A 9,327-nucleotide genomic window follows, 5' to 3' on the forward strand; every position below is an offset into this window, starting at 1 on the left:
AAAGTCTCAAAATGTCACAGATTCGCTTCTAAGCCTCCTTCATTGTTTTGGAATTCATTTTTGTTTTTGTTGAATGATATTTTTGAAGTTTGAGAATATACTTTGGGGGGAAATTCTTGCATTTTGTATCACTCTGACATCTATGTAGGCTACAACATCGGAGTTCTCAGTGAGAACTAAAATTTTAGATCTGCTCCATGTATCCTACCTACCCAGATCAGTCCCAGAATTCACTTCATTCAAAATATTTCTTGGGTGAAAGTACAAAGACTAACCTCATCAAATTTCCAAAGACATGAAACTATGTAAGGTTGAGAATATTCTAAGTCATGGAAATATGATTTTTAATTACCTTGATGTTGGGAATGTCAATAGTCTCCATATATGAAATCACATATCTACATAAAATGATATTCAGTAACAAATGACAGAGGTTAATTTCCAGTGAAAGACAGGAGAAGTGGAGAAAAGAGCTAGAGATTACAATAGACCACATGCTGAAAACAATTAGGGAACACGGGGAGGGGGGTACCATTAGGAGAATAAGTATAGTAGGGGCTTTCAGTGCCAGTATGTGGCACTGAATTTAGGGACAATTTGTACTTCGGGAGAGTTAGACAACCAGGATAGAAACGTGGTCCTTCCTTGATCCTATACATTACTCTTACCCTCTTAAATAATACTCTTACAGAGCATTCTTCTCAGCTGCTGACCCACAGTTAATTTTGATCAGTCTATAATATATTTACTGCCAAAGATCCTTGCTTCTTAATATACGTTTTTAAAATTGAGTCATAACAGACAGGGAATTATGCCCCAATATATGGTCAATGAACCTTACATGTTATAACAATGACTTTAAAGAAGGAGAGAACATTTGATCATGTGTTTTGTGTTTTTGAATAATTAAAAATATGTAATATAATTTTCAATAGTTTTTGTAGGGAATTTAGAAATATGTCACACTGCTGTATATTTGGGTTGAAAAATGTTGAGTCCAACTTTGGCCATCATACCTTTAAAAAGGATATAGAGAAGTGCAAAGACTCAAAGAAAAATGGCAGAAGAGATTAAAATCACAAAAAAACAGGTCCAAGAAGAAGGAACTTTTGCACCTTGAAAAGCAATGCTGCATAATGACTATCATTATTAGGTTCACAAAGGGCTTTATACAAGGTACATGCTGTTTTACTATTCACCTGAATAAGTGAACTGAATAAAAAGTAAATAGAAATGAACTTAAAAGGAAGCCTAATTGTTTGGAAGGAAGAAAATGTGCAAGTTAAATAATGAAATGTGCTTGAATAATGAAATGCTCAGATAAACTTCTAGTCTCCATCTGGAAGTTTCCCATGAGAAGAAACAATCATCTCTCTCTTTTGATTCTGCCATCAACATATCTGAAAGCAGATGACTCTATTCTGCCAGGTAATCTTGGGAGGTTGTAGATGCAGGGAGACGCCTCTAGCTGCAGAAAATTAAAGTGGCATACCTCATGTTGCTAACGAAGAACGCCTAAGAATATTCCCAGGTGATCCACGAATATTCCTGGTTGCCCGCGAGGCTGAGTTCTAAAATTATAGTTTCTTTTTGGGGACTTGGGGGGGGGGGGTCGTGTGACTCACAGCTTTCCGTGACTTGGATATGAAATTTTTTTTTTATTATCCAGTCTCATTACTTATAATTGTGACTTTCCAAAAATTAAAGAAACAATCCCATTTGGAAAATTAGAAAGGGGAGCAGAACCTAAAAAGTGAGTAGCTAGCTGCATGTTGATCCAATCTCCCTGGGATCTCTTTTTCTCTAAGCCAGACTAGAGCCAAGGGCAAGTGGGCTTGGAGAATCCTGCATTTATGGCCGCCTTCCCATGACACGAATTTTATTAAAATCCTCAAGGAGTAGGATTTTGTATTTCATCACCTGAGTCTCCATTTTCATTTGGAAGTTTCTCCTCCTACCCAATACAGAAACTTGGCTAACATACTGTGTAGAAAAGTTAACATACCAGAGCTGAGACTGTTATCTTGAAAAAGGTCTGTTTGCAAAGTTGGTCCTTGGCTGGCATGTGGGAATTTGGATTTGGGGAGAGTTCTCATTACTCCCGGATTGGTAATAGTGGCTCACTCTGCCTAAACTGTATAAACCATGTTTTTATGCTGAACACCTGCTTCCCTTCTGGGAGTCTGGAATTTGGGATTTGGGATTGCCAATGTGACCAGCCCCCAATAAAAATCTTGGACATGGAGTCTCTAAAGAGTTTCTTGGTAGAGAACATTCCATACATTTGCCACAATTCCATGTCAGAGTAAATGGGCACATCTTGGGTGACTACACAGGGATAAGTCTCTGGAAGCTCGTGCCTGCTTTCCCTCAGCCTTTGCCCCATATGCTTTTTCCCTTTGTTGATTGTAATATATTACAGCTATGAGTAGGACTATATGCTGAGTCCCATGAGTCCTCTAAGAGAATCAGTGAACCCATAGTGGTCTTGGGGACTCCTGACACACATGCTTCGGAACCCAGCAGACCAGAAGATTCACCAGTGGAGCATTATAGATGATGGATTCCAGAATCACCCCAGACCTATTGACTCAAGATCTGTGTTTTTTGCAAAGCTCTCCAGATGTTTTTGATATGAAGTCAGATGGGAAAAGAGATGCCAAATGCCTTGGTGGAAAAGACAATGGCTGTGTGAAAGCTGTATTTCCTAGGGAAAAAAAAATAATGCAGTATGTCTGCCACATGGAAGGAAAGAGTCCAACTCAATATGATGATTGAGTATGAATAATGTACACAGCAGACAGAAAGCAAAATTCTTCCACTTTTCCAATGAGCATTCTACGTTAGTGCCAAGAAGGAACAGGACAGCTTCTACTTCTGATATGGCCATAACATGACAAAAAGGCACCCCGTGACAAATACGTGGTTGAAGGTGGATGGGGACACAGCAGCTCTTCACTGCAACTCCCAGTTTTTGAGACAGTCAACCTTAACATTCATGCAAATGAACTAAAAATCATCATAGGAAAGCAAAAATTAGACTTCATGCAAACAAAGACTCTGGCTTCTGCAGAAGTAGGTGGGGCAGAGCTGGCTTACATGACCCCTCAGAAGTAGCCCTCGGGGAGGTTCGGGGCATGACCCCAAAGTTTCACCAAGAACTCTCAAAGTGACAGAGGAAGAAGACTCGACTAAGAAATAAGAGATCATCCAAGTTGTGACACCAAAGAGCATCTGCAAACTCCCTTTCCTTCCTCATTCTTAGGCTTCTTTCCATCTGGCTTGCCAACTTTCTCTTCATCTGCACCAAAGGCCTTGCAAGTGTAGCCAGAATCCGAATTACATTGTGCTTCTATGTCATGGACAAAGACACTGGTTTAATTTTCACATTTTAGAAGTACTCTTGAAGCTGGCTCTTCAGGTTGAATATGTCCATGGCCATATTTAACAAATGAAAAAATGTGGATATGTCCTCATAACATACAGAAATGGGGCATGACGGATGAATAAACAGTTGACTCAACGAGAGAGATATCTTTTTAGGGGAAGTAGGCAAATATGTCCCTGATGAATTTGCTTTTCAATAACAAGTTATTGAACCAATTCACCAAAATATATCTTGAAGAATCAAAATGCCCTCATTCATAAATCAAATCGGATCTATGGAAGGAAACAAAGGAAATGGGAGAGGATGACAGCAGAAAGTGATAACCACAAATATCACCAATAAAAGTTAGACTCAGATGCTGTGGCATTTAAAGCACAAACCTTAGAATGCAATAATAAAGTGAATTTTCAGAATGTAAAGAAGTCCCAGGAGAAATTATCCATTTAAAAGAATATGAGTTGTACCTTCTCTAGGTTTGTATCTTTCTTAAATCCTAACAAAACATTCTAATCCATTTCACAGAGGGATTCAAAGGTAAATTCTCAACAAGGGAAATAGGACTTTGTTTTATCTACTCCTATAGTAATTTAAATAACTCACTCATTTATCTTTTTTCCACAAAGAATCCAGTTGTGTACCCTTTCACGCATATCCCAAAAGGCTAATCTGGTAGGAGTCCTGGAATGAGAGTCAAGAGATCTGGCCTCTGCCATTAACTTAATCTCTATTTGCCTAAATTACTAATATGTTAAATGAAACAAAAATATTTGTCTTTCCTACTTCACAGATTTGTGACAGAGTTAAACGTAAGATTATAAATATAAAAGTATTTTGGAAATGTGTAATAGAAGCAGGTCCTAATTAATCTGAGACAAGATTGTGCACATATTACATATCCCTAGAAAATTACAACTGGAATGGAGCCGGGACATCATGATGTCCAACCTGCTTATAGGACATATTAGTAGCTAAGGGTCAAAGGTATGACAGGATGCATCTGAGACCAAAACCCAGGACATGGCCAGAACTAGAAGCCATGTCTTATAAGCCCAGCCTTCTTTTCACAGATTTCTTAAATGATTCTGTGCAGTTTTAAGCTCTGTTGGTGCAGAAGCAGCACGGAAAGATGACAACATCTACAGTATAACAAAAAGTCACAACCCCATCAAGATTTAATGGCATTATCTGTGGCCTAAGTCTTGAAGATCTCTTTCAATTTGCCAGGACTCTTCTACCCCCCAAATTTTAAGACAAAGGTATCTCTAGAGTCTTTGCTCCCCAATCAGATCTCCACGAAGGACTTTTGAAAGTCTTTTCTTTTTTAGCCTACAGGCCCCACTCAACCCTTCCTTCCAAAAGCCCCGGCAGAGGAGATCCCAAAACACTGGCATCCTGCTCACAAAACATACTTCTGACCTGGCTAGCTGCTCTTGAAATGCAGCTAGCAAGAACATCCTATTTCATTTCTGCAAAGTTGAAAGATCTCAGATCATGAATCCTCTCCGTACTGTGAATTGTTTTACAAATGCATTTGTATGTATAAGCAATGCCTTCCATTGCAATGAATCTTTTGCATTTTTAAAGGTAAGTTGTATGTTCTGACACTATAAATGGTAGTAAAGGTATTTCAAATTATCTACCATTTGCTTACTGTATTAACCAAGAGAGTACATAAAGGGCAATAAAGTTATATCTTTATCAGAAAAGCATCCAGTTCTTTGGTAAGCACTGTGCTATCACAGCACTATTGTCTGCTCAAAGTTTTATAATGTTTTCTAAATAGAACACAGGCATAAAATAACTTTTATTCAGTCTTCTGGGGGGAAATATTAAGAATAATCCCCACAATGTAATCTATCAGGGGTTTTCTCATTTTGCTTCTTCTCAGGTAGTTTAGACAGGCTTGTTCTTGTGAGTTACATAAAAGGATAGGAGTCCATGGTGTGTAAATACAAGTCAGTAGGTTTATTAAGTGTCAATCATATACTATGCACTTAACCCTACTCTGGCTCTCATCCTGCCAATAATTCTATAAGGTAAATGCTATTAACACATTTTGCAGAGCAGAACAGTAATAATAAGATTGTCTGGCCCAAGGTTACACAGTTGGTCAGAGCTAAGGTTTGACCCCAGGTCTATTGGTCTCAAGACCCATGCTTCATCCACTACACAATTCTCCTTCCCTCTTATAGCAAGTCGTTAGAAGTCTCCAAGAATCTGGATCTGAGTTAGACTGTAATAAAAATGAGACAAATGCAAATGTAATGAAAACATGTCTCCTACACACTTCTACCTTAGAAATATGCACTGAACTTTCCGTCTCCCAAAGCAGTAACTCACAAGGGTGATAAGAAGAAGCACATAGACTGTGGAAAGGTTAGCAGGTATGACTCTGACCTGAGTGAGCTTGGGTTTGTGCCCTTGGCTCTGTCTGATACTGGTTAGTTGTGTGACCCCACTTAACCTCTTTGAGCCTTATTTCCATCTCTGTAAGACAGGAAAAACATCCTCATAGGCTTGAATAATATGAGGGGTATGATATACTCAACACAGCACCAGGCAGATTGCTGTTACAACCTTTTGCTATGAGGTTGCTGTATAAAAATAAGACACATAATTGGTTTAAAAAAATTCACAGTCTCTGGCTTAATTGGTTTTTGTTGGCACCTAATGGCTTTACAAGTCTTGATTTAAGAGAGACTAAAAAACAAAGAATGGATATAAAGCATTGGGTTTCTACTTTCAAGAACAGATGCTTTTGTTTGGGCTCAGCTAACAATGAAGTCTAGTCGTCGCCCAAAATAGAACCCATTTGATTTCTCCTGCCACTTTAAGTAGGAAATTGGTGCTGCTTAAGATTGTGAAACTTGAGTCTTTAGAATTTCTAATTAATATGTCAAGTCCCTGAAATGCACATCCCATCCTTTCTTATTTTACATAATGAAGTTTTAGCTCTTGTTCCTACCATTCTCAAACTCTTATTTAAAAAAATAAATAAATAAAAAATAAAGTTCTAAATAAGATTGCTGAAAATAAAGTAACAGCCTGGCTATGTGCAGAGCAGAGCTGCAATGGGGCCCATCTTTTGCTAGGTCTCCCATCCAGGGAAACCTTTCCTATTAGACCTTCAGTTTTTCACCTATGGCTTAATCTAAGGAAAAAATGTGGGGGTCCCTTTGGGAGGATAACACCTTAAAACATTCACCTCAGTATGAATGAAGAATGGGAGACCTTTGGACAGGGAAGTGGGGGAAAAGGAGAATGAGGCTATTGGAGATTTAGGATCTTTTTTTTTTAAAGATTTTACTTATTCATTTGATAGACAGAGATCACAAGCAGGCAGAGAGGCAGACAGAGAACGGGGGGTGGGGGAGAAGCAGGCTCCCCGCTGAGCAGAGAGCCCGATGGGGGGCTCGAACCCAGGACCCTGAGACCATGACCCGAGCCGAAGGCAGAGGCTCAACCCACTGAGCCACCCAGGTGACCCTGGAGATTTAGGATTTTTAAGTGACAGTTTGACCAAGGGCGGGCACCACATAAAATTTCACATTAAAGAATTAAAACCCCTTAGTTCCATAGCAAAACTAAAACAAGTCTTTACGGGAGTTTTCACTAAATATCACCTGCAGGGCTGGGTCCCTATGGAGTAGTAACTCTTTAGGCTTAATTTTTATTTCCTAGGGAAGCCTTCCCTCTCTGAACAGCTCACATCCCCATATTCTGTAGACTATAGCAGTGACTGCCTTTCATTAAACGCCCCGTAACTGTAATTTTACACCTGTTTGAATAATTTGTTGGTTACTGTCTTTCCATGAGATTGCTACTTTTTATGGGCAAGAACTCTGCTTTTATTCACTGAGTATCCCACAGTGCCTCACAGGGTAACTCTCACATAAAAAGTGCCCAGTGAGGGATGGCTGGGTGGCTCAGTCAGTCGTTTACCTTCGGCTCAGGTCATGATTCCAGGGTCTTGGCTTCAAGCCCTGAGTAGGGGGTCCCTGCTCAGCAGGGAGTTTGCCTGTCTTGCTCCCTCTGCTTCTCCCTTTCCTCATGCTCTCTCTCTTTCAAATAAAATCTTTTTTTAAAAAGTGCCCAGTGAATGTTGTTGAGTAAATGAATACATTCACTGAATCCAGAAATATTGAACTAAATTCTGTGTCTAAAGACTAGAGCAGTATTTCCCCAAGAATCCCTCCCTGGAGCCAGAATGCCTGGGTTTGAGTCTTGGCTATAATATTTACTGGCTGTGTGATACTACTCACATTAATCCCCCTCTCTGTGCTTCATCTGTCAACTGAGGATAATAACAGTCCTCGCTTTGCTGGGTTGTTATCAAGATAAAATGAATTACAATATATACATTGCTTAAAGCAATGTCCTATATATAACAATGCCTGAGCAGATGTAACTACTATTACTATATTTCTTGAAATACCATTGCAGCTAATGGCCTGGAGATTAAAAAAAAAAAGCATTTTTAGTCAAATAATTTTGGAAGATACTGGATTAAATGAAGTTAATGGGCTTTCTTTGATGCAGGACTTCTCAGAGCTTTTAATATGCTAATGTGCTTTATAAATGTCTAAGAGGAGAGCATAATATACAGTGTTTCCTAAGTTTGACAACAAAATCCTTTTTTTAAAAGATTTTATTTATTTATTTGAGAGAGAGAACATAGCTGAGAACGAGAGAACACAAGTAGGGGAAGTGGCAGAGGGAAAGGGAGAGCAGGCTCCCCACTGAGCAGGGAACCAGTGACTAGACTCAGGACTTGATCCCAGGACCCTGGGATCATGACCTGAGCTGAAGCCAGACGCTTAACCAACTAAGCCACTCAGTTGCCCTGACAACAGAATCCTTTTCATAAGTAAAATATGTTAGCGTATCTCATGGATCCTCTATGGAACACACTTTGGGAAATGCTGAATTAGACTCCTTAGTAGCAAAACAACAAGAAACAAAATTTGAGACTGGATATTTTTCAACAGTATAGGTAATGAAGAAATACAACAATAACAAGAAAGTAACTTTCTTAAAACTCAATTAATGAGATATACATGGAAAAAAGGATTTAGCCTTAAGCTTTTAGATCCCAATATTTCACCTGGACCAAGATAAGAGACCCCTGGAGTGCCTGAGAGCAGGGTCTGCAGCTAAAGCCAGATGCAGCTTCAAAAGTTCAAGTACAGGAAAAGGTAGAGCTTCATGCTTTGAAAAGAAGTACATTGTGCATGGTGCTATACAGTTAGGAACCTGGTTATCTGTCCTTCTCCTCCTTTCCCTCCAGATGACTTAAGTAGGTGTGTTAGTTTGCTAAGGCTGCCTTAACAAAGTGCCACAGGCTGGATAGCTTAAACAACAAAAATTTATTTTCTCACAGTTCTGGAGGTTAGAAGTCCAAGACCAAGGTGATCTCAGGGTTGGTTTCTTCTGAGACCTCTTTCCTTGGCTTGTAGGTGGCGATCTTCTTCCTGTGCCTTCACATGGTCTTCCCTCTGTGTGTGTCGGTGTCCTAATCTCCTCTGCTTATAAGGACACCAGCCATATTGGGTTAGGGACCACCCAAATGCCCTCATTTTAACTTCATCGTCTCTTTAAAGAGCCTATTTCCAAATACAGCCCCTGCCCCCAGAGGTACTGGGGTTTAGGACCTCAACATGCAAATTTAGGGCAGAGATGAGGGGAATGACACAGTTCATCCCATAACACCAGGCATAACTCCTTTCACTGGCCCTTTAAAGACTCTTTAAGGATGGGTGCCGGGTTACTGTGTGTCCTGCTCGATTTCCTGCACTACAAATATAAAAAAGAAAAAATATTTAAGCTCCCTGCTAAGTTATCTATCACTCTTATTTCTTACCCAGTTTTTCTTCAACTATTTTAGATCTTATTCTGTCTCCCCCAAACCAAGAGCACCCCTGTGACTCGGGCCCTTTGCT

Source organism: Lontra canadensis, unplaced genomic scaffold, assembly GCF_010015895.1.
Source record: "Lontra canadensis isolate GAN:19392208 unplaced genomic scaffold, GSC_riverotter_1.0 scaffold5, whole genome shotgun sequence".
Classification (NCBI taxonomy): domain Eukaryota; kingdom Metazoa; phylum Chordata; class Mammalia; order Carnivora; family Mustelidae; genus Lontra; species Lontra canadensis.